We start from the raw sequence: 27,305 nt of genomic DNA on the forward strand, positions 1-27,305 counted from the left end.
ATGAATGAATATTACTTAGCCACGGGAAAGAAGGAAACCCTGCCTTTTGTGACAACATGGATGGACCTTGAGAGAATTACCTTAAGTGAAATAAGTTAAAGAAAACGCTGTGTGATATCATTGACATGTGGAATCTAAAACAGCACTCTGAGAAACAGTGGAGAGTGATGGTTAAGGAGCTTGGAGGGTGGGGGAAATGGAGAGATGTTGGTTAAAAGGATATTAATTTGCAGAGAGAGGATGAGTAAATTCTTGGGATCCAAAGCAAAGCATTGTAATTGCAGCCAACATGACCGTATCGTGTACTTCAAAGTTGGCGAAGGACTAGATCTTAACTGTTATCACTGCAAAAAAGAAGTAATTGTTTGGTGAAAATCACTATCTTTTTTTGTTACTACACAATGCTGCATGTTGCATGTGGAGGTCAAATTGTTCACACATTTGTCTTCCAAGGCTTTTTTGGGCCATTTAGAAGTAAGTATTGCTTTTCGTTACTATTTTAAGAGGAAAAGCTTAGTTTTAGAAATAGGTAAAGTATTATGTATACCTAAACTACATAATAACCATTCGTCATCCCTATGAAGCTTTATTTACTTGATGTAAATGCTTCAGTTCTAGCCCTAGAGATTACACTTCAAAAAATTATTTACCTGGAAATTATTATTTCCCTATGAATTAGAAAAATTTGATGTGTATTTAGAGGTCTGAAGTCAATGAGTTTGCTACACATTTGTAAATATATATCATACCCTCCTAAACTTCTCTGCCAGCCTCTTTTTCTCTCTGGGGTTCATTTTGCTCTTCTTGAGCAAGTCTAATTGAAAGTAAAAATACCACGTGTTTTGGGACAAGAAAGAAATGGTGGCTAAATAAATGAAATTTCTGGTGTTCAGGTATATTAGGGGAAAAAAGTCTGGGATAGATAACATAAAATTGGTATGTCTGCCTTACCTCAGGATCAGAAGATCTTGATGTGTTTGGCCTGAGTTCCTTCCAGTTAACAGCTGGCTAGAAGTGAAAATCACCTGTTCCCATAAAATAGGGCCCGTGCTCTACATTTTAGCACAGGTCCTTACAGTCATCTTCCTGACTCTGAATTGTGGTGGAAATTAGAAGCCTAAGTGCTCAGTTTTTTCTCATAAGGTGTAGTCTTTTTTTTTCTTCATACTAAAGGAAATGCTTTCTTCTGACAGCAAAATTTGCTTCAATTTCACATCTCTATTAAAGTTAGGTAAATAACCTGAGAAGGCAGTGTGCTCAGAAAAACAAAACAAAACAAAAACCTGGGGAATTACATATTTATTTCCCTGCATCTGACTCAGTTGGACTGTTTGAATTACTTAGCATGTCACTGTGAGCTTTTGGTCATGCAACTTTGATCCTAAAATTGCCTTAGTTCTTTTTAACCCCGAAATCAATTAATTTCCATATTCTGCCAGAACTTTTCCTCTTACTCTCATGTGTCCCTTTTTTAATTCCAGTGACCACTTTTTATTTTTTTAAACGTACCTCAAGTGGTTGACAAGTCTCTCTGCCTCTGTTCTTTGCCTGCAAAATTCATCCTATGTAGTTACGTCAGATTCACCTTAAAGACCGCCACTTGGATCCAGTGACTCCCTTGAACTGTATTTGAAGTCCATTCACACTTGAGCGCCGCTCTGCCTGTCCAGCCTCATCACACAACGAGGTGATCACACTACTGCATTTGGCCACATCATCCATATTTTTGGCTTTGCTATCCCAGTACTCTTCAAATGCCCATCACCTGATTTGAAGCCGCCTTCTCCTGTATTCTAACCCAAGTGTGAAGTATTCTCTCAGTCCAATAAAATAACACTTTTGTAAAACCATCTTTAGTCTAATTATTAATGTTCTTAACTTTTTTCTTAAATTAATTTTTCTCTAAAAGTTAATTGCTTGTGGATCATTTAATTCATGTCATTATTGGTTAACTTTTCTGAGTCCTTTCTTCACTAAAATAGCATAAATATATTGAAGCCGTAAATCATGTCAAATATTTATTTTCCTTAGTACTACATAGGAAAACTGGAAATATTGATGACTTGTAGAGACGTTCATTACTTGTATGAGATAATGACTGAGGTGTAGATGTCGTGGGAAAATTTCAGGAAACTTGCTCATGGTAATTTAAGCCTTCTATAGGTTGTCAGTGTACCAGGTTTTTATTCCTAAAGGAACTGGGGACAATAATAGCTGAATGATCAGTTGTTAAGGAAGCCAAAGGTCACCATGCCCTTGTATTATAGTTGCCTGTTTGCACTGAGGGAGCATTGATTACGTATTTAAATTCTATGCCCTTTTATAGAGCTCCTGATGCTGGTTTTTGGAATATAGTCTTCATTTATTACGGGGTCATCTGTACTTTTAAGATCTAGAAGAATTACCTTGGGTAAGGGTCCTCCTTAAGCTCTAACGAACTAGGGTGGCCACTTAAATTGTTTAAATTGGGACACTTTAGGAATGGAAAGTGGTACTAACCAGATGGAATACTGCGGTAATAGGTATAAACTGTAGATAGGTAGATACATATGGATGAATGTGGATACGTGGCCACTGTCAGTAAAGCTTGACAAAATGAAGGGGATTTCTTGTGAGCTATAAAACCGCTACTGTGCCCCAGGAAAAATGAAAGGAATTCTTTCTTTCTCTGTATACCTGTAGCTAGTTGCTTCTAAAATGGCACTCAGTGGTTTCTGCTTCCTGGTATTCATGACTTTCTGAAACCCTCTTCCACTTGTCGAGGGCTGAACCTAAGGGTTTGCTTCTAAAAAATGGGTTATGGCAGAAGTGATTGGCTGTCACTCAGAGGATTAGGTTATTAAAGACTGTGACACAAGAGAATAAAGACACCTGGTGTTTTTTCTGAGGATTATTTTATCATGTGAATTATACTTCTTTAGTTCCTAATTCATTAGGAGGGTTTTAAAAATAATGTTGATTGTCCTCTTAAAATGTGACATTTGTTCTGTCTTTGCTTGCACTCTCTGGTTCTCTAGCATCACTATTCTGATGAAGCCCATGTGGCAAGAGACCAAGAGAGACCTCTAGCCAACAGTCAGCCGCACCTGAGTTTGAATCCATCATTTTGCTAAAAAGAGTTCCTTTGAGTTTTAATAATTTGCAAATTCCCTCAAGTTTTCTTTTTTTTTTTAATTTTTTTTTTAAATTTATTTGTCAGAGACAGCCAGTGAGAGAGGGAACACAAGCAAGGGGAGCGGGAGAGGAAGAAGCAGGCTCCTAGCGGAGAAGCCTGACGTGGGGCTCGATCCCACAATGCTGGGATCACGCCCTGAGCCAAAGGCAGATGCTTAACGACTGCACCACCCAGGCGCCCCTCCGTTAAGTTTTCTTTTTCATTCTTTTTTTATTTTTTAGAGCGAGAGAGCGCAGGGGCTGGGGGCCAGGGGGAGAGGGAGAGAATCTTAAGTAGGCTTTACACCCAGTGCGGAGCCCAACGTAGGGTTTGATCTCAAAATGCTGAGATCATAACATGAGCTGAAATCAAGAGTTGCATGCATGACCAACTGAGCCACCCAGGCACCCCGTCTAAATTCTCACAAGTTTTCTATCAAGATTTAAAGTTAAGCATATCTATAAAAAAGTAATTTTTTTCTAATTCTCACACATTGCATTATTTCTTTTAAATGTGAAAGGATATCTACAATGTTGAAAGAAATAATATTTATTACTCTTGTCTTAACCATGACTTAAAAAAAATGCTACCAAGTTTTATATTTAAGGGTAGATTCCTGCAAATTATATTGGATATAAAATTTTAATACATTGAGGAAGTAGGTTTCTATTTCCTGTGTTCTAGGAATCATTTTTGTAATATTAAAGTTGACCAGATGTGTGTCCTGAAAGTAAGATGACTGTTTCTCTTAATAATTATTTTTATTTATGCTTAAAAAAGTAAAATATTTGCATATTTTTTCTTAACTTCAATCATATAATTCAGAGGATATATTAAATCACATGCACAGATCGATCAGTGATTATCCTCAAAGAGAAAGAAATACATAACAAAGAGAAAGCACTGGATGATAGAAACTCACCCCTCAAGATGCCTGAGTCATCGGCATTTGGCTTCCTTACCAATATTTGAGGTTCCAAAAATTCTCAAAAATGAGGTAATTAGTATTAGACTCACTGGGATTTTTTAGAAAAGCACTGGCTTCTCTGTCCTGCTGTGCAGTGAGTAAATGTCTTTTCTTTAAGTATATAAAAATTCTTTTCCTGCAGATGAAAGTTGACCTAGACTGAGTCATGTTTTTATTTGTTAAAACTGACTTGGTTTAAATATGGAAAATTAATGCAGCTAAAGAGCATTAATGCAGTTAATCCACTTATTAAAAGATAGTACTTCAAGTTTATATGGTAGCTTAGTTTCAGCTTCTTCATTTCATTAGCAGAAAACAAAGCTATTTTCTTCTGCCATTAGCACTTACTACTTACTCACTCAGCATTGCTCTAAATAGATGGCTTAACACCTTCCTGGGTGATAGCGCTCTGTTATCGTCTGCTGGGCCACACACTACCTAGTTGCTTTTTCCAACTGGTGACTTCCTAATCATTTTGTGTAACTGTGATTTTCTCCTGATAAAAGAGTGGTTATATCTAGGTGGGTATGGCAGTGTCCATAAAGTTTCATACTCTATACTAATTATACAACCTGAAAAATGTCCCTAAAAATTTGTACCAAAAAAATCTATTAACATGGATAGAGAAGCAATTAGAGAATAAAATTATTGGTAAACTTTCTTGGTTTTACCCACTCTTTATAGTGCTCAAAAGATTGCAATAAACTTATGAATATTCGACAACTGATTTTAATACTAGCATTAGTTAAATAAAACTTCAAGAAAGCTAGAAATGTTTGTTCTTTTTATCATGATTAGATTCCATAGTTTGAAGCAGTGAAACTTAGTGAATCTGACTTTTCATTGAGAAAGAAGTGAGTTGTGCTTTTTCTTTTTGCGAATACATTTAACTATCAATTACCCTTTATTTTCAAAGGGATCCAAAGAGGCATGAAAATGTGTGTACATATATTATAGCAACTTGTTTATTTTGGGGGACCATCATATACTAGTACTTCTGATGCCACCTAGGGAATAACCTGGAAATGCAAGAGTAAAGTCTCCGATGAGATATAAAATGGAAAACTGATTTAAAGAGGAAAAAGAAGCTATTGTACTGGATTCAGTGTTTATTTTCTAGTCTCTTCCATTGTGATACTTTTTGTAAGAAAAATGAAGATGATAATATGAGCCCCTCTACTATCTTGCTGTTAAATTGAAAACATAATTTTTAAGTACTTACTAAGTATCCTACTCTTTACCTTTTCCTTCTATGTTATGCTGAAAGATATTGCCTACACAATTCTTTATGAGAATTCATCAGGGTGCTATGAGCAAGAAAGTATGAACAAAAATGTACACATAAGTGATCAAAAAGTATGCTAGGACACAAAAATGTGAACAAATACATTCTTTATTCCCTAGGTGCATTGAAGCATGATGGACAAATAAAAATTGTATATATTTGAATTATATAACATTTTTTTAAGGTGCAAAATGTGATGATTTAATACATCTGTACATTACTGGGAATCTAATGCATAGCATGGTGATTATAGTTGATAATTGTATGTTATGTATTTCAAATTTTTAAGGAAATCTTAAGGGTTCTTAGCATAAAAAAAGTAATGATGCATTATTTATATAGGGGAATATAAGGCCATGGGGTTTCAGGTGCAAATACTGTTAACTATATTTTTTTTTTATCTCAGCTGAATTTCTGTTTCAAGTCCTAATTCTTCCTGATGGGAAAAATGTATTCTCATTCAATTCTGGGTTCTCCAACTCATCCATGTTCAATTCACTTAACAGAGTTTGCCCTTCTCCTGCCATCTCTTAGGGACTGGCCTAAGAACTCAAGGGGCTACAGGCATTCATAGTATTGGGTTTAGGGAGGCAGCTGGTCCTTGGCTGAGGGCTCTNCGAGGGCTCTTTGGTCGCTTCTGCTGAAGTTACCATATTCTTGTCTGGGGCCACAGTTTATGCCAATTTTAGTGTGAAGTCTTCTCCTCATGATTATGATACCCTTCCAAGTCCTCTGCTTCTCTGTGTTACGCATGATTCTCGACAACGTGAGAAGGTATGTGGCTGTTTCTCAAGCTGTGCGTGGACCTGTGTGGGTTGACGGAGACTGACACGCTACTGCCCGCTTTTGCATTTTATCCAGCCAACCTTTGCTTGATTGTTTTTGCCTTGCCACAGCAGATGGGATTCTCAGCAGAACAACTAAAAGATGATAAATAAAGATTGTGTATAGTTTTGGGTCTTAATATTTACCTGGGGTTCATTTTTTCCCCCTTGCNACTCCTGCCCGCTTTTGCATTTTATCCAGCCAACCTTTGCTTGATTGTTTGCCTTGCCACAGCAGATGGGATTCTCAGCAGAACAACTAAAAGATGATAAATAAAGATTGTGTATAGTTTTGGGTCTTAATATTTACCTGGGGTTCATTTTTTCCCCCTTGCTTTTGACATCAAGAATTGAACAGTTTTGTTCTCTGGTTCTGCTAACATTTGTTACAAGGGTGATCTTAAGTGGGCAAAAAAACAAGAAAAAGGGTAGAATTAGAGGATAAAAAACAATATGACAGAAATATGAAGAACACATTCACTAATACTTTTTAATATTACCTGGCTACACTGAAGTCATTGAGTATGATGGTTAACCATGTGGGCTTGGAGACAAATTATTGGCTTGAGGCCTTAGAACTTAATTGCCGTATGACTCTGAGCCAGGAGCTTAGCCTCACACTCTTTATTTTTATCTGCAGGATATAAATAAGCATACCAATATTATAGAACTGTGAAAAAGGGGTATATCACATTAAAGCACTACATACTCAAAGGGGTTGTTCATGCCTTGGTGTAGCAGTGAGTCTACCCAGTTTACCCATGATAATTTAAAGAGAGCGTCTTGATACAATATTTTTTCCATTACTAATAATTTTCATTATTTTCCCTATTGTCTTGCACCACAGAGGTCAATATTATTTTAACAGCTTGTTCTTCATCTTCATTGTCAATACACTGTAGAAATCCACTTTATGATACATTGTATTTTAAATGGTAGAACCGTTGTATAGTTTGGCAACACGGTTGCCATCTTAGATGCTAGTATTTAACATTAACATGGTTGCCACAATTCCATCCTGACTAAAACTACATAGTATTTTTGCATTAATAGAATTTTGATGACCCAGGATGACAAAAATTTCAAAACTTTGAAACCCTTGAAAGAGATCAACTAGTACAAGTAAAAAAATAGCCGTACTCTGAACCCAACCACCTAGTTTTTAAGGTGTTTCATCAAAATCATCTGGCTAGAAAATCAAAAGCAACTCAAAAATATGAACAGCAACAAGCTTTACAAACCTCTACAGTCACATTAAAGGTCAAATTATCGCTAATCTGGAATTCAGTCAATCTGTCATGCTCAGTGTTGGGGAAGATAGCTTTTTGTTAAGCAGAATGGACTAAGTTCCCACCCGCTGCTGTAGCGCCAAAAAAAGGACAGGTGGGTAATGGGTCAAAGGTGAGGATTTATTTTTCATGCCGGTAAAGAACAAAACAGATTTTTCTGATGGGAGGGTGGCTCTTTGCAAAGCAGTGATGTAGGCACTCAGACTCTTGTCTCAAAGGGCCATGTCTTCAACATGCAGGTTCCAGGATTACTGTGTCACATGCTTCCTGAGGAAGGCTGTCACTGTCAGTAAGACTGTTTGTGTCCCTGAAAGAAAAGTAAGACTGATGGCTACAATTTTAAAGAAGGGTTTAAAATTATTTATTTACTGATATATTGTATTCTCACAGGTTGTATGTATGTTTTGTGTTTTTCTGGAGATCTTCTGCTAATTCTTCTGCTTTTTTACCTTAGCAAGATTCTTAGGTATTTTGTGCCTCTAATTCATCATTGACAACTGGCTTGAAGCTATTTTCTTACCAAATGACCTGGTGGAATAATGCATATTTGAATTGCTTATTTTACTAAAAATACTCGCTAGGAGAATCTAAAACGACTAGCTGGTTCAAGGGTTTCCGTTCTTGAAATTGTCCGAAGATTCTATTTAGAAAAACATTTTCTCATCTTTTGGTACTAGATACTGAAGAAATGTAAGATTACATTTAAAATTTATTAGGCTTAGACGTTTTTAACTAGAAGGAAAACACCCAGAAGCTAAGAAGCATTCTCTTTTCGAAAATAAAACAAAGAGGTTGGCTTGGAATGCTGTGGCTAAATAATTTGTCTCTGCCATGAGTATGGTTAAAATAAATCTTAGGAATAAGGTAATGTGTTGATAGTAGGAATCTCTGACAAATATGGATGAAATAAGGAATATGGAAATCATTTTGAGGCACAGAACAGAAACTTTATTTTATGTGAGTAGTGAGATATGTTTCAAATCAAACTGTTAACTATATTATCATGTCACTTATTTATCAGAAGTAAATTTCTAATTAAAGCAAATCTCATGTTGATATATCATATTGCATTAATTACCTTGGGCCATAGCAGTGCTTACAAATAAGGTTGGTGATTTAGTCATCTTGGTAGTAGTCTCTGTCATTCCTTTCTTCCTCTTCTTTATCTTTGTCCTCAGAATGAGAGTTGTTAACCTGATTGCTTTATTTATACCCCAAGAAGAAAATGTTCCCTACAATAGAGTTTGCCTTACGCAGTTGGCCCCAGGAGAGTCAGTTTGACTCCTGACAAATTAGGTGACTCATAATCTCCTGAAGAGATATCGAGCACCCTAACTTATCTTATATAGGAAAAAGTACATTAAGGAACTGCTCCTGTCACCTTTAAATAAGACTTGTCTGGTGCCATACATAATTCCAAAATCTATTTCTGGATAACTAACTGTTGAAAGAATTTTTCCTATTTTTAACTTATAGCAGGACAGGGGATTTTGGTGCTGTCATGTGACATCACAGACAAATGCTGCCTTTACATTTTTTTTTTTTTCTGAAATGAGCACAAATAATGAAGGACATCTAGTGTTACATCACTTCCCAAGCTGTTAGATAGACTAAGAATCACCAAGTCAGTGAATGTTCCAGGTACTTTTCTAGGTGTTGGCAATATAGTAGTGGAAAACTCCCTGGAAGTAAGGCAGAGAGAGCTTTCTCTCTCCTGGACACCAAAAAGGAAATTCAGTTCATATATGGTGAATCCAGTATGGCTCGACCTCCAGCTGTAAACCTTAAACCCCCAAATAACTTAATTTCAGTTGTTCACAGTAAAGTTCTCATAATGTGTCGAGGTGGCTCACACCCAGCGTTCAGTGTAATTGCTCACCTTTGTTCTCTCAATTACAGTTTGTCAACATGCCCTCAAACAGCTGTAGTCACATAGAACAGACTTAATTTGGATTCTGGGCCTGACAATCCATGCTTTATGAAATTGTTTTCTATTACAATGGCCCCTAATATTCTTGGATATAATAGTCTATCTCTCTCATTTTGTTTGTTTTGGAGAAAACACTTTCCTGAAGTGAAATAATACCTTGGAAAAATGTCAAAGAATAAAAAGTCCGCTTCTTAGTGTTTAAGAAAAAAAAAAGGCGTCTTCGGGATACAGGGACATTATCTGACAGAATGCAAAGCTATAAATGCGAAATGTTTTGTCAGCCAAAATAATATTTCTGTGTCTTCTGAACAGTAATGAGTTTCATAGTCTGGGTGGGAAGGTCTGGAGGTCAGTGTCATTATGACAGATTTTAGAATATAAGTAATAGGAAGCAAAGAAAATCTAAATGATAGGCCCGAAAACTGTATGCATGTCCCTGAGTTACAGTAGCCGTTAGTGGTAATTTCTTAAGCTGTATACAGCAAGACACAGAAGGAGAATTGGAGAGGAAGCAACTAAGGAAATCAAGGGAATGATAATAGATACATTAAGACCGAATTAAGGAATGAAAAGAGATGAGGGAGAAATAAGAAATGTGATGTGATTAGCAAGAAAATATTTAGGATTCTGAAAGTGAGGGTAAGAAACTGACATAAAACATTCACAGCCTTACTGAGGGATGCCACATTGCGCTTTCATTTAAATACAACACTCAAAAACAGGTCTTCACTTTTATATGCAACTGGATAGAATGCTGAACTCTGTAGTCAGCATTTTGTCTTCTGCTTGGATTGATTTACCTTAATTTCTTTCTTTAGTTAAGAGCTTACATGCTTCAGTTCAGGTAGAGTGTCCTCGTTGTTTTGTTTTTGTTTTGTTGTTGTTGTTTTTTAAATTTTCACATTCCGCACAAAAGGAAAAATAAACTACCTGCGAAGACTTAGGTGGGACAAAGGAAGACCTTTTTGAGGGAAGTGGTGATTGAATATTCAAAGTATCAGTGACCTAAGAACGGTTTGAAATAACCAGTCTGGCAGCCCCAGGCCAGATGATCCTGTTTCCCCCGGTTCAGGCTGCACGTGGAGCAAGGCAGCCTCTGAAATCCCCCCTGGATCTGTGATTAGTCAGTAATATTTTGTTAAATGTACTGCACTAGAAGGAAATTCATAAATTTTTTAATAGATTGTAAATTAAACTGGTATTTTTTTAATGTGACTTGATCAGTATTAGCACTTTTCAAAAATCATATGTATAAAATTCATTTCTGGGGCGCCTGGGTGGCACAGCGGTTAAGCGTCTGCCTTCGGCTCAGGGCGTGATCCTGGCGTTATGGGATCGAGCCCCACATCAGGCTCCTCCGCTATGAGCCTGCTTCTTCCTCTCCCACTCCCCCTGCTTGTGTTCCCTCTCTCGCTGGCTGTCTCTATCTCTGTTGAATAAATAAATAAAATCTTTAAAAAAAAATTCATTTCTGTAAGTCGTGAGTGTGCAAGGTATTATGAGTATGTGAATCACTGGCGTGTTTCTTATATAAAACACTAACAAGGCTATACACCAAATGTTTTTATTTATTTAAAGATTTTATTTTTAAGTAATCTCTACACCGGACGTGGGGCTCAGACTCCCAATTCCAATATCAAAATTCGGGTGCTGTACAAACTGAGCCAGCCAGGCACCCCGCACACTCAACGTTTTTAGTAGAAAAAAATTTTTTAGGTAATCAGGGTGAGCAGCATATATACATATATATCATAAGTATATTTTTTGTTATTAGTTCCATGTGATTTTATACTCCTAAATATGGTACAAGTTATACAATGGATGATTATTAATAAAAAAAATCATAATGGAAAATGAGGTTTTCCTAAGGAAAATAAAATTTAGAGGTTACAACTGAGTTTACTAACTTCACATATTGAAATTTTTTCATATCATCAAGTACATATATGTACCTTTCTATTTACTGGTAGCACAGTTGTAGATAAAGTATAATTCAGTTTAAGATTTCTTCAGTAATGGGTGTATTGTTTCCACATTAATAGCGGTGACTCAGGTTTACACCTGTCCTGGAAATCTTCAAGTAGAGCCATAAGCTGTATTCAATGAGGTTGTAAAAATGTATGTGTGAAGGCGGAGTATAGATAGATAAGACCTTGTTACCTATGTAACTTCAGCTTACAGTAAATACTGAATGAGAAATAAATAGAAAAAATCAATTAAACAGTAATTGCTGTGAAATTACAGTAATTGGAAAAAAGAAAAAAATTGTATATTTTATTTTTTGCTAGATTTCACCAAAAGTTCTTCCTAGAAAGATCATACCAGTTTACCCTTCCCCAAATAGTTGTAAGAAACTGCCTTTTTCTCCATATGTTATCAGTGATTATCATCCGTTTTACTCATCTAATAACGGCAACATTTTGACTGTATATTCATGTTTTAAGTCATTTCTACTTCAATACGAATTGTTTGTTCATATATTTTAGTCCATATTTCTATTGTTCCAGTTCTGAATTTATAAGAGGTGGTTATGTATTATGGATATTAATCCCTTTTGTTTTATATGTGACAAATCTTTTTTGTTATTTAAAAAGGTTTTTTTCTCTCTATATGACATCTGTAAGTTATTGTCTGTATTTTTAGCCTACTTAATCAATCCCTATGCTAACCATGTGTTTCTACTGAATTTAACACTTTAACACTGGACATTTAAAAAAGAAGGAAGGGCATCAGTGGGAATATGGACAAAATGGAAAAGTTACACGTGTTCTCTGTGACTCAATCTTTCATTCCCTATCCTAGCCTCATTGTGAAAGATCCCTGTGCAGATGTTTGCTCCCTCTCAGGAGGTAGGTGTATTACGGGAAGCCTAATCTTGGTGATTTTTATAAGACATTGATAGCTGTTCTCTACATGTCAAGAGAGCTATAGCGATAGGAGTCGTCATCTCATCACTCTGGAAGGATGGATATAAGTCTAGTTTTCTAAGCCAAAGGCTTTGATGTCTTTGTGCTATTTCTGCTTTCCCTCTAACTTATTTTTATCTATTACAATATAACTATTGGCAGTCGTATCCTTCAAACGTTGTTGCATTAGAGCATGGGGGGGTCTTAGCTTTAATTGACTTTTTCTTTGGGATTGAGTGAAAGAGGGTAGTTTACTATTGACATAAATATTAGCTGGGGTTGAGATACTGAGCTTATATTGGCTCAAAGTATAAATCAAAAGAATTTTGTATAGGTTACCAAAACTTAGCTAGAAGAATGTTCTTGTATATTAAACCCATCTTTCTATATAAGGTAAGAAATTTAGTCTGTAATAGACTCCCACTTTATGACAAGAATCTCCTAAAATTACATTAGATATAGTTGGTTGGCTCATTCACGGCATAGATGAGGACCGGGAATAAAGCTTTTCCTGTAACGGAGAAAGATGAGGAGTTTTGGAGCTTCATTGTTCTACCCTGTCATTTTCTATTAACGTTTTTTTGCTATTCTCTGGTGCCTTTCCTCGGTCAACTGCAGACAAAGAATATTTAGGTTGCCATTACAGTATGACAATATATTATTGTAGCACATTTAACAATAAAATTTTTACTTGCAGTATTTATTGAACTCTTCTGCAAATAATATGCATGTCATCTGAAAAGTATTAAATGAAAAACCTTGTGTACCTGTATAGGCAGGCTGATATTTGATATTTTCTTACTATAATTGTTTTAACTATTTATAACTATTTTATCATCTGCATAATATTTTACATCTCAGTGTTAAATGTCTTCTATTTCATCTTCCAAACAGTGGATTAGATATATTTTGCCCTTTTAAAGCACATAAATAATCTGTTGCAATCACAAAAAGTTGGGAGAGATTTTTAGAATGCTTTTTCTATTCAGTACATAAGGTAAGCCTGGTAATTTTATGAAAATCAAGTTAAGAATAGTCTCTGGCACCAATACGAAAGGTAGTAAGAAGCCAAAGTTAATGCGGTGCACACTAGGAACAATATAATATACAGCATTGTTGAGAGCCACTCGAAACTGAATGAGTTAGCTGTAGATCAAGAAGAAGGTTCCGAGATCAGAAGTTAAAATGTCGTTATGGAAACTGATTGGCATTAACGTACGAGAGCCAGTTCCAATTTCGTTTGATGCTTATCAGACTGTACTTGTTACTTTGTTTGCATTAAAGAGTCGCCCCATGAAACTATCGACCGTCTTGGTAGTGACATTTTCGTTGAGCTTTCGAGAATTAGATTCCCAACATTTTCGGATCTCGTACAGTTCCTTCTAGTAATACTCATGTAAATAAACCTGCTATTTGAGGAGGATATCTCTAATACATTTCGAGTGCTGGCACAAGACACCTTTGGTGATTTAGCAAAAAGAAGCCTAGGTTTTGTAGTTCACACTGTTTTCTCCAGAAATGGTCATTAGATCAGTGTCAACAATCTCTCAGCAAGAGAATATTTACAGAACTAAGAACATTTAGAGAATGATTATGTTTTAGTCTTTCACAGTTTTATTTCCAGGAAGACAAAAGGATGAGTATCACGTGGTTAAATAAATGAGTGAATAAAAGGCTTGCATTAGCCCCCACTCTAGAGAGAGTCAACGTCCATATCACACATTTAGCAAATGATGATGAGGTGATTAGGCATGGTATGTGCCAGCATGATAGTGGGGGCACTTGTTTTCTAAATACATACTAAGTCAGGGTTTATTAACAGCAGTTAGATGCTTCGAATCACAGAAAAGAGAAAATGTGGCAAAAAGAAAGTAAGTTTGGACAACTGGGATTTGAGTTATAGAATGAAAAGTGTGTCTTGTGACCTTATTTTGATCAGCCACATTACACTTCTAAAGATCCAGGCATACCAATTAGGATAGACTTGTTTTCGTTCTTGGAATCTGCAGAAGAGTTTACTTAATTGAAACATACTTCCCTTACTACTCCAGAGCTAGGAGAGCTCTAGTTAATTATTGACTGTGTTCTGTTCAGGAGCTCCGTGTGTGAGTGCTCCAGTGGCTGTGTTCCCTGAATGAGTAGAGATGCTGCTTAAACTTGGTTCGGTAGTTTCAGAAATCAATGTGAAACCAGCTAACATGAATTCAGGTTCATTAGATAATAATGTAATAATTAGCTGAGAGTCAAGGAAAAATTATTTCAGTGTTATGTTTTGAGACTGTTTTTTTTTTTTTTTACAAATCGATTTATAAAAAAATTTTGAACGTTAAAAAGATGATGTGAAAAAATTTTTTTAAAAATTAAAAGATGATGTGGGATGAGGTACCACTGGCTTTACTCTGTTATTTCACTTAACAACAGTCCGGTGAGGTAGGTGGGTTATTAGCTCCATTTTACGGATTGCAAAACTGAGACTCAGAAGATGAAGTAATTTGCCCAAGGTTACCTGTTGGGTAAATATTAGAGTTGTAGTTGAATCCAAGGTCTCCTTACACTGAAGCCTGTGCTGGTAACCAGTATAATTTCTGGTCTCCCTATTAGTCTATTTAACATGCAGAAACCCCTTTTCTACAACAGGCAATTAATTGTTCATAAGCATAATACTATTTCCTTTTTTTTTTTGTTAATGGAGCATTTTTGCTGTTAGTGGTGAATTGTAGATTGATAGAAATCTCAGCTGCTCTGTGATGGTTCCTCCGGGTAGATAGGAGCTGCTGCAGTTAGCAGTGTGGCACTCCTCAGCTCTTTCCTGAGCGGGAGATGGGAGACTGAGACCATGTGGGTGTGGCATTGGTCACATGCTGGGGGAACCCTGCGACAAGAACTCAACAAAGGTCCATTCCTCAATCTGTGTGTCCTAAGCCACTCTCTTCCTTTGCAACGCTGATTCTTATCTTCATTTTAAATGGATTTTAGTTTATCAGACAGTGAGGATAATTACCCAGTCTTGTGGTTGTGGACTATTTGGACAAATTTTAATTGAAAAGTACTGGGCAGAAGGCAATCGTTATCGAGGGAGGAGAAAACTCAATGAAGTGGGTTATGAAATTGAGGAAGGTGCAGTCCAGCCACTCTGCAGCTCAGGCAGGATGTGAGCAGCTCCAGGGAGACCTTACACAAAGACTAACTGTGAAAAAGAGACAGACCATGGTGGGGAGGGGTGTGGTGAGTTGGGAGAGAATTAGGCAAGAGGAATCTGGAAAAGGAGTACTATCACTTAACATTCTTTCAAGTAAAGAGTGAAGACAAAGAATTACCTGAAGTCCTAAGTTTGAAAACAGTGAAAGCCAGAGTTGCCCTCCCCATGGTTGACTAGCCACTCTTCTTGACAAAAAGAACCTTATTTTTATTGTAACAGTATTAAAATTCATAAAACCATGTTCAAATGAAAGAAAATGTGGTACAAGTTAGGTCATCAATCATCTCACTAATGACGCTGATGAAACTCTGTAAGGGGGTGGGGCCCTCGAGGGTGGCATTTCTAAAGTTTCATGTCGCAGGAAAAACACGATGGTTGAAAGCAGAAGAATATGAATAAAAGGGGTAGCTTGAAATTCTACACCTGAGGGCTGAAGGCTTACTTGGCTCCTTGTTCTCCCGACGTTAGCTAAGCCAATGTCACCAATGTGGCTAATATTGAGCAAATGTGTGTATAAGTTAGATAACTGCGTTTGCATTGTCTTAGGCCTACTGGTCACCATCACTGCTTGGAAAGAAAACCAGAATTCCCCGAACTGGAAAAGGCCTATTTTCCCCATACGTGTGTGAGGATTGCAAACAGTGTGAGCAGACGGCTCTCACCGGACAGGGAGAGGTCGGCCTGTGAGACGTGTCTCCTACGCGACGTTTGCCTTTCTGCTGAACGTGCTGCATGCCCTTTCTCTTCTCTTTGTAGTTTAATTTATGTTATAAAAAGACATTTAGGATATTCAGGGGGAATAAAAGTGTAACCAAATATGTAACAAAATTAGAAAGGAAATGAAATTCTCACTGAGACTTGACTTGTAAGCAAGTGTTCTGGTACCCGTGGATCCTGCCAGGGTTGTGTTCACTAACGAGCCTTCTTGACATGCTTGTCTTTCCCTCCTCTCCTTCCTTGCACTAGATAGGACACGAATTCCAATTCGAGTCGCTGTGGTTGCCGGCTTCGTCCTTGTTTTTATGGCTACCGTGCCCACCAATTCTCAGGGCAGATGAATCCCCTCAGGGTAGAACAGGACTGTCTAAAAGTAACATTACTTTATATACAAATAAATTGCAGCATTTGTTGCTACTTGGAAGTAAAAAAGCACCCCCTGGCCGGATTGTTGAATACTGTGGCTGATTAGAGCTTGTGAGTGCTTCACCTTGATACACGAGGAGACGCCCATATAGCCACCAAAAGCTGAACAAACAAGGGTGCTTAATTTCATTTCTTCCCTACGTCAAGAAACTGTGGTGCTTGTTGATAGGAAGTTGGCCTCCTGTTGCTCTTGTAACTGGTGCAAAAAGGCAAAGCTCCTTATTCCTGTCTGCTTCTGTAACAGTCTTGTCCCTTCTGCTGTCAGCAGGGTAATTTTTAGGGATGGGAGTGCTGTTGATTAAAGGGTAGAAACTGTCAGCCACGGACTGGGGGAGAGCGGGAGAGACGAGAGAGAATGTTTTAGCCAGATGAAAAAGGAATGCTTAGTTGGACAGGAAGTTGAAATGTAAGTGAATAAATACAGGAGAAACAAGCCAAACATGACTTTTTCTACTGCCCCGTGCACTTGTGGTAATTACAGTAGTCCCTAGTAGACTGCAAAGATAAAGGTAAATGTCTGCCAGGAAGTTTAGGTCCTTTGGGTTGAGGATGAAGAATGGCCTTTGGGGAATACATAAAGTTCTTTAAAGGCTGTTCTGTTCTGAATACCAAACAGGCACGCTGGGTACATTCCTTTCAGAAATGCTCAGGAAAGGTGAAGTCGGCAGCTGCCCACATAGACGTCTGGGAAAACAGTGCTGACTAATGAATGATTCATCTCAACTAATTCTGCCTGTAATATTTGTCTTCCATCAGTTCGGGTTGAGAAAGGTGAAGATACCAAAATTCACATACATATATTTCAAAAACTTAATTTTTGCCTTACTGTGGTACAAGCCTGTGTTTAGAACCAAGGCCTAGTCATTAATCCCTCCTGACCTGTACTTTGGTATTGCTACCTTCTGTCTTTTAAGATGCCTTACTAACAGCCCAGAGTTTTATTATCACCGTATATGGATAAAATTCTCTCGGGCATAAACTCTTAAATGAAGTCAACTGGGTTGAAAAATAAATTACTTGTTATTAGAGCTCATTTTCCTTTACTGTTTTATTTTCTAAGGTTGTCACATTTTACTTTATACTTATTTTACTCGTAGCAATTACACAGTGTGTCTTTTGCTGGAGGACACGCTGATTCACCATTTAAACACATTTCTAGGTGAATTAATATTATTTTAAATCCCTAAGCTACAGAACACCCAGCCCAACTATTGAGGTGGCTTAAGGGATTCATAGGAAATAGTGACAAGGAAGGTTTTCCGTCGTCTGCTTCATCAGTGATTACAGTTATTACTGTAATGATTGGAAGCACTAAGCAGTAGCACCTACCATCATTTGACTAATGCTCTGGAAATTGGTAATGCTCTTTGGTGCTTTTATGTTTATAAGTAAAATTATGTGATAAAAAATGTCATGCAAGTAAGAATTAGATAAGACACTGTATTATTATTTCTTAGTAGACTCTGTATTAACAAGCTTGTGGTTTAATGCTCAAAATAAACAAAACTTTGTAGGTGATGCCAGGTCATTTCGTTTTAGAAGTAAAAGTCTTACATCGCTGAGAAACCTGATTCCGCTCTCCTCGCATGTGTGTTAATTTGGTGGAACCTCAGATGTCCTTACGTGTGGAAAGTGGCTGGTGGGGCTGATTATACTGTAATGATGTTGGTTTATAAAAAGTAAACATGCTAGAGTTGATATACCCAGCATAATTTTATCTTTGGAGGCAATACACAGAGTTACTAGCAGCATTCAGAAACTATAATCCATCATCATGATGCATTAACTGTTGTTTAAAAATTATCTTCTGTGGAGTGTCTGGGTGGCTCAGTTGGTTAAGCGTCTGACTCTTAATTTCAGGTCAGGTCTGGATCTCAGGATCCTGGGATCAAGGCCCCATCAGGTGCCCCGCTCAGAGGGGAGTGTCCTTGAAGATTCTCTCTCTCCCCCCCCCCTTCTCTTCTTCTCCCTCTGCTCCTCCTTCCCCTTCCGTGCTCTCTATCTTTAAAATAAATCGTTAAAATAATGAATGAATGAATGAATGAATGAATGAATGAATGAATGAAAATTGTCCTTTGAGCCAGAACATGTGCTACGCAGGAAAACTATTTTTAGTGCATCAGAGACATACCTTGGTTTTTACCCTAGATAATTAATGCACAGTTATTCTTGAGCTTTATTTCCAAATGTTTTGGCTACTTTAAAATACGTTTACTTTCAGAATGAATGAAGGGACTGGAAAATTAAAAGAGAAATTTCAAATGTATTTTGATCATGGCCTTTTAGTGCAGCAAGTTACCATTAGGAAGGATCCTGCAATGAGCCAGGATATCAGGTTTCTAAAGTCTCATTACTAAAGATTCACAAAGAGGATATGGGCATTTTTCTGGCACCAAAGAGAGGCTGCATTCCAGGGCTTTTCTGTTGACTATTGAAATGCCATAGTGGAGGGAAGGTAATGTCTTTAAAAACAAAACAAAACAAAAACATACACAGGGCCTCTCAAGAAAAAATAGAGTAAAATGTCTTATCTACTGTTTTATTTCCTTTGTATTTTCCTTNTTTGTATCTTCCTTGTAGAGTCTGAGAGAATGTCTGGGGAGTAATGATGCCGAGGAGGGTATAGGGCTGGGTGGAGCCGGAGGCTCTAAGTACTTCATGAAGAAACGGTAGTGTCTCACATCTAATTCCATGCAAAGCATTATTGAGCTATAAAACGCTGGTTAAAAAGTTTGAGTTCAGATTTACTCAAGATAGTACATTAAAGTGTCAAATTACTAAGTGTTTTTTCATATTTTCAATACCTTTGGTTTGCTGCTGTGTTTTTGTTTTGTTTTGCTTTCTGTTTGATCAGCCAGTTCCTTAGGAAAGGATTTTGGGCAAAAGTAACATGCCCCTCAGGGTGAATGCTCAGATTCAACCATTGAGAAACAAAGTAAATATACATGGACCTGGGAGAAAACTATTTTCTTTTTAGAATTGAAAAATGACAAAGTGTCTTAATATGCGTTTTTTGAAGTATCTTCTGAAGTTTTGAAATGCTGCTGAATGGCTGACAGTACCTAGCCAAAAGGAGAGAGGAAAACAAGCCCTAAGTGACTTAAAGGGTAAGAGAACAAGCCGAAGGTGGAAGGAGGGAAAGAGGATGGGGGATGGGCTATATGCATATGAAAGAGACCACTTGTGATGAGCACTGGGTGCTGTATGCAAGCAATGAATCTCTGAATTCTACTCCAGAAACCAATGTTGCACTGTATGTTAACTAACAAAATTTAAATTAAAAAAAATCATCAAAAAACTTAACATGGATGGTATTTTTTTCAAATACTAAAATATTCCTTGGGTGATGGCTTTAGAGGAACTTGGATTTTAGTTTACTGTTTTATATTTAGAATATAATACCTAGGGGCTCCTGGGTGGGTCAGTCAGTTAAGTGTCTGTCTTCCGCTCAGGTCTTGATCCCAGGATCCTGGGATCAGGCCCCAAGGCTTCCTACCTGCCTACCTGCTTACGGGAGAGCCTGCTTCTCCCTCTCCCCTCACCCTGTTCATGATCCCTCCCTCTCTCTCTGTTGATCTCTCAAATAAAATCTTAAAATATATATATATATATATATATATATATGTAAAATACCTAGGTGTTCCAAACACTTGGCGTAACCTAACTAGTAACCCCAGAGTAACCAATACAAATACTTTTATATATTGTCAAAAGATGATTACTGCACAGAGTAAATTACATGATGTTCATAAAACATCACAATAAATGATTTGTGCTGATATGGAATTCAATGCATATATTTTTTTTATAAATCTATGAAGTAAACTAAGATACAATTTCTCATTTCCCAGTTAATGCTGGAACAAACATGACCATCCAAAGAATCGATTTCAGTACGATAACTTGATGAAAGAATTATAAGCATATGTTAGATTTGTGTTTCTTAAAGCGTCCTGGACTATTATTCTCCTTGGAAATATTTGAGAAATCTTGGGCCAATATACCAGTTCCGGAAGAAAAGATAATTAAACATTTTAAACACGCATTTCAAATTTGATTGATTTTCTCAGAAATTATTGAGCATTTTAAATTACTCCTAAAGAGTGGCTGTGCATTAATCTACTGTATGAGATAATACATTCACAAAGTTGTAGTGGGCTAATATAATTTTATATCATTTGTATCTTAATGTTTTCGTTGGATAAATTTTCTTTTTTAAAGACGGTCCTTTCTTGTACTATCTCCTAAAATGTGACTTTAGGTTCAGTGAAATCCCTTATAAATCTTCCATATAATTTTCAACAGATGACTTGATATTCTAGAATACAGATATTCTTAAACAGGTGGTATATTGGGGTTCTTCCACTTAATAGACTTTAAGCTTTATGTAATACATAGAACTTTACTTGTTTTACATTTTTTTTTTAATGTAGGAAGAACATTTAACATGAGATATAACCTCTTCACATATTTAAAAAAAATTACTGAGGGAGAGAAACAGCAGGGACAGGCACATAAGCAGGGGGAGGAGCAGAGGGACAAGTAGACTCCTCACTGAGCAGGGAGCTGGACTTGCCTGATTCCAGGACCCTGGGATCATGACTTGAGATGAAATCAAATGCATCATTGACTGAGCCATCCAAGTGCCCCCTCTTAACACATTTTTAAGTACACAGTATACTACTGTTAACTATAGTCACAATTTTCTATAGCAGACCACTAGAACTTACTCATTTCATGTAGCTGAAAACTTTGTATGCTTGAAACAGCAGCTCCCCCCCTCCCCAAGCCCTGCCATCTCTGGCAACCACCATTCCAAGTTTGATTCTATAAGTTTGACTATTTGAGTCACCTCACGTGAATGGAATCATACGTTATTTGTTTCTCTGTGTCTTATTTCATTTAGCATCATGTCCTCAAGTCTCATCCATGGTGCTGGATATGGCAGAATTTCGTTCTTGTTTAAGGCTGAATAGTACTCTGTGTGTGTGTGTGCATACACTACATTTTCTTGATCCATCCATTGATAAGTATTCAGATTGTTTCCATATCTTAGCTTTTTTAAATAATGGTGCAATGAAAATGGTAGTGAATGTATCTCCTTGAGATTATCCTTTCAGTTTTTTTATATATGTAGAAGTGGAATTATTTGATCATATGGTAATTCTGTTTTTAATTTTTTGAGGAATTAGGTGACTCTTCCATTGTGGCTGCACCAATTTACATCTTCACCAGCAGCTCTACAGATATGCAACTTTTTCCACATCCTGGCCAATACTTTTATCTTTTTTTTTAATAGCCATTTCAACAGATATGAGGTAATACCTCATTTGATTTTGATTTGATTTCCTTGATTACTAGTGATGTGGAGTGTCTTTTCATATGTGTTGGCCAATTGTATGTCTTTCTTGGAGAAATGTCTACTCAAGTCCTTGGCCAGTTTTTAATTGGACTAATTTTTTGATGTTTGATGTTTGCTGTTGAGTTGTAAAAGTTTCTGAAATATTTTAGATCTAATAATTTCTCACAAGATGTATGGTTTAGAAATTTTTCAATTCTGTAGCTTGTCCTTTTACTCTGTTGTTTCACTTGCTTTGAGAAGGTTTTTAGTTTGATATAACCCCACTTGTCTATTTTTTGCTTTTGTTGCCTATGCTTTGGTGTCATATCCAAAAAGTTTATTACCACGCCCAATGTCATGAAGCTTTTCCTCTGTTTTCTTCTATGATTTTTACAATATCAGGTTTTGCATTGCAATCCTTAATTCATTTTGAGTTGATTCTTGTGTACAATGTAAGGATCCGGTTTCACTCTTTTGCATGTGGATCTCTACTGTTCCCAGTACCACTTGTTGAAAAGACTATCCTTTCCTCATGGAGTATTTTTGGACATACACTGTCAAAGACCAGTTCACGCTATATGGGTTGATTTCTGGCCTCTCTTTTTTGTCCATTGGTCTGCATGTCTGCCTGTATGCCAGGACCATAACCGTTTTCATTACTGTAGCTTATTGTTCTGTTGCACGGTTGTACACAAAAATGTCAAAATTGCTCAAAGGGAATCATTGAACCACAAAAGAACTGATGACAATGGTACTATAAATACTAAAACTTAGAATAACCCTTACAGTGAAATTGATGAAGAGTCCATTGCAAATATAGATGGGAGTCTTATTGTTAGGGGAATCAAAAGCAGTATAAAACTTCTGGTATGTTATTTTTGCAAAAAAAAAAAAGTCAAAAGGTAAATATCAAGTGGTTAAGAAAATAACACATTCTTGGATATTGTATTTTGTTAGCTTATAGTCTACTTGTCCCAAGTCCCGAGAACGTGTTATAAAATGTTGTTAAAAGAATAAAGTCTTATGAGGCACTAAAACTTTGCATCATAGAAAGCACAGTCAATTTTGGTAAACCCATTAACTTGTCTTCTAGAACAAGTGCAAAATACTGCTTCCCTGTTTTAGACCTACTCTGTCCTTCAAAGTTTCACTCTTAGTATAAGCACAGTTACAATTTACAGTATTTTCAAGAAGATTGTAAATATGGTCATCAATAAATAAAATAATAAACATTTTGTTCTGAGAGAAAGCAAAATGAGCTCTAGATAATAAGAGAACATATATTTATATAATTATCACATCTCATAGTTAGCTATCACATCTAAGATGCATAAAATTGGTAATGTTCAGAATATGATTTTATTCCTCGCTTATGAAAAGAAAGAGTTGTGACTCTGCTAACTGTTCTCATGAAAAAATTACTATTGGGATTGGTATTAAAGGAGTTCAACTATATACTTAGTAGGAGTTCAACTTATATTGCTACAAAAACTAGGTTGCCAAAGTATACTTTTTTTTTTTTCTCCTTTTTTCTTCATAGAAGGTAGTCAGCAGGCATGAAGACTATGGTTTACTTTTGGAATGTATTTGTAGCCCACCGACCTAAAGAACAGATATGATCAGCCTTGGTAACCTTTTCTCAAAAACTGTCATTATTTCTGCATTGTTAAAAAAAATAGAGAAAATGATGTGATAAAAATAATACATTTCCTGAACACTCTTTAAAGGCCAATTTGGTTTCACCCAAAGATAAAAGGATACCACAAGTCTTCGCTTCCATCTTATCTTCTAGAGTCCGCATTAAAGGTACGGGTCAGGTGGTGGGCTAGAAGACAGTTGTTAAGGTCCACAGTGCTGGGTGCAAAATGGAACTACACGGCTTTTAAAAGCCATACAGGACAGAATAGGTGTCATTCACAGTGCACCTCTTGCTGATGATTCATTTTTAAACAAAAAATGAAATTTGGGTGCGTGATTATAATGTAGTCCCTCAGAGGATAGCTGTTCAATATGTTTGTGGAGGAATGAGTAATAAGAACATGGCTACTTTCCCATCTAGAGGAACATAGCCAAAGGGCAAGGTGATCACATGAGTTGATGAATTGGCAGATGATGGCTGATTGCTCTGACTCCAGTGCCATTAGCCTTAACCACTGTGCATTGGAGTGATGGCAGTAAAACACACACAAAAAAGGAGCAACAGAATAATTAAGTTATATCTTGCCAAGGACACCAGAATTTAATTTTGGAGGAAAATACAGGCTCACAATGTTTTTAAAAATTGGAAAAGTTGTAGAATAAATCCTGCATCCAGCCTGAAGTTGTGATTAAAAAAAAAAAACAAAAAACCTAAGCCTAAGAAGAGCCTCCTTTCATATCTTACTATAAGAATACAAACTGATTATCTCAAGACCTCCTTTCCTCTCCTGCAGTTACATTCCTTTAGAGTTTTTGTATAACAATGAAGGTACTACATAATACCATGACATTTTTTTAGTTATTTGTGGGTTTTTTTCAAATGATTAGGGAAATAATTACAGTGCAGAATTATTATGATTTGATGGGATAATAACTTTTAAATTATAATATTCTTTCAGACAACGAAGAAAATACATTTTCTCCTCTTACAACTAAATATTTTTTGTAAAATTTAGGAATTAGAATGTGCTTTCTTAGGTAAAGAATTAAAATGAGGAAACTTTATTCCATCAGAGATTCTTAATCAAAAACGTATGTCTCAGCCCTGAGTCCTGCCCTGGAATCCTGATTTGGTAGCTTAGAGGAGAGCCAGGTCTGTTGTATACAAGAAAAAATTTCACTAAGATGTGTTTTTAGTTATGAACCACTAGAAGAGATGATTCCAAAATGTCATTATAGCTATAATGCAATACTCTAACTTTCAGACCAGATAGAGTTGCAAATCTTGAAATCTTCTTATGTGCATAATGTATCTTCAAACCAATTCTTTACTCCTTATATTTATATTCAATTTTTTACTACTTACCCTTTCTACTTCTAATTAAATTACATACTTATTTACAGCCATATGATTATATTAATAGAGGTTTGTAACAAGTATGTGTGTATATGCACACATACATATCCATATACATACAATACATAAACATATAAATATGTGATTCACTTAAACAAGAAAGCTTGTTTCTCTCATTTGTATTGTCATCTTTATCCTTTGCTCTAATGACAAAATGACAAAGGGGAATGTTCATTTGTTATACAGAAGATGCTGAAAGATATGTCAAGGTCTTTCAAGGGACATATGGAGAAAACACAACCTTTGAGTCCCATGTTCAAAATTGAAAATGTTATCCCTGTCTAGGCTTAGGTAGTATGAACCCAAATAGACATATTGCCATCTTTGTTAAAATACTTCTCAACTGCCAGACATAACCATTTATCATCTTAGGACTATATCGTAAATTCTTCTTTCGTCACTACTTCTTAATATTTGCTCTATTACTGATGTGTCCTTTGAGTAAGGCACCATACTTGACACAAGTAAACTAGAGTTCTTAATAATATTCCATAAACAAACTTTACTTCTGTAATTTACTGTCAGTAGCGATTCTTTGCGCGTAAATATAATGCATAAATTACTCGTTTTAGTGCTTTGGTAAAACAGCTTAATGATGGCATAACTAGATAGTTTCCATACAGAGCACTCAGGATCCTGAAGACTAGTTTATACTTTTCACCTTCTTCCTCTGTATATTCGTATGCCTGCAGGGATCTTAAGTCTTTTCAAACAACCTTCTCTTAAGTAATTGCCTTCTAATCTTTTAAATGCAGGTTTGTAGAGCAGTAGTCTATAGTGGAATTGTATCAGACATCTTCACGATATCACACTCACTAATAACTTTGTGTCTCCTGTTCCTCTTGAGTCCCAGAATAACAGGGAGAGAACTTTGAGTAATCCAGTTCATTCCATTTTCCTATCATTAAACAACTCCAGTGTCCATGAAATCTTGGATGAGAGAAAAGGACAATAATGTGTTTTTATAGGATATAAAAAGAACTTGAACTTATATTACATCTTTATGATGAATTGCAGATTTACTATTTAAAGACCGATCTGGCAGTTTCAAAGATGAATAAAATGTTAAATCGTAAAATAATAAAAAATCTTAATTCATTTTGCTGAAATAATCTTATATAAATAATACTTTAGGTTGATAGTCGTTTTATTTAATTATGAATTAAACCAGTTTTTATTTCATCTTAACCTCCTCTTCCTCAAAATTCTGTTCAAGGATAATCAAACATCGTTAGGCATGTCCAGCTCATTTATGTTCCCCACCTTGTTTAAATGAGCAGTTTTAGAAATATTATCAGTTAGAGATTGCTTCAAGCCTGCTGACTCATTTTGTGATTGATGATACTAGAAATGCTGATATTTTTATTCACTATTTCACCTCTTCATGCATCACTGAGGTTGTTTGAATTATATAAATCCTCATCACTGGTAGTGGAAATGCTTTGAAATCAATGAAGTGTTTCTGTGATCTCTTTTCCATTCTCTTACGATTAATAATAGCTTTGTTTTCTAATGGGCTCAAAATGGTGTGTGTTGGACCGTGTCATAGAAGTCTTTATCACTGTCAAGTGTTTTCACCTTAGCAAGTAGTTGGTTTCCTGGATTTGAACCATGGCTTTACCCGCACCTTCTCGTGTGATGCTAGAGAAGCATTTCTACTTCTTTGTGTCCCGGTCTGGAGTAACGGGAACTGTAGTGATACTAACCCTAAAAGTGGATTGAGAGGGTTAAGTAAATTATAGCTGCAAAGGTCTTCAAATAGTGCCTGATGCCGGTCTCAATGATGTATGCCTTGAAGATGTTTTGCAAAAATACAAAGAAAAACCCTCCAAACAACCATAACAGCAACAACAACATCATCACCTTTCTTATTTTTTTAAAGATTTTATTTATTTATTTATTTTTTTATGAGAGGTAGAGAGAGAGTGAACGCAAGTTAGGGAAGGAGCAGAGGGAGAAGGACAAGCAGACTGTGCTAAGCGCAGAGCCCCACGGGGCTCCATCCCATGACCCTGAGATCATGACCTGAGCCAAAATCAAGTCAGATGCTCAACTGACTGAGCCACCCAAGCACCCCCCAAAATCTTTCTTTTTCCTTATTCAACATCATTAATGAAACGACTAGTATGTTGTAAGCAAGCACTGAGTAGTACTGGGAATACAGATGGAATGTGACACTCATGGCCTTGGCAGTATGAATATTTAGGGTCAA

The sequence above is a fragment of the Ailuropoda melanoleuca genome, chromosome 3 (genome assembly GCF_002007445.2).
Source record: "Ailuropoda melanoleuca isolate Jingjing chromosome 3, ASM200744v2, whole genome shotgun sequence".
In the NCBI taxonomy this organism is placed as follows: domain Eukaryota; kingdom Metazoa; phylum Chordata; class Mammalia; order Carnivora; family Ursidae; genus Ailuropoda; species Ailuropoda melanoleuca.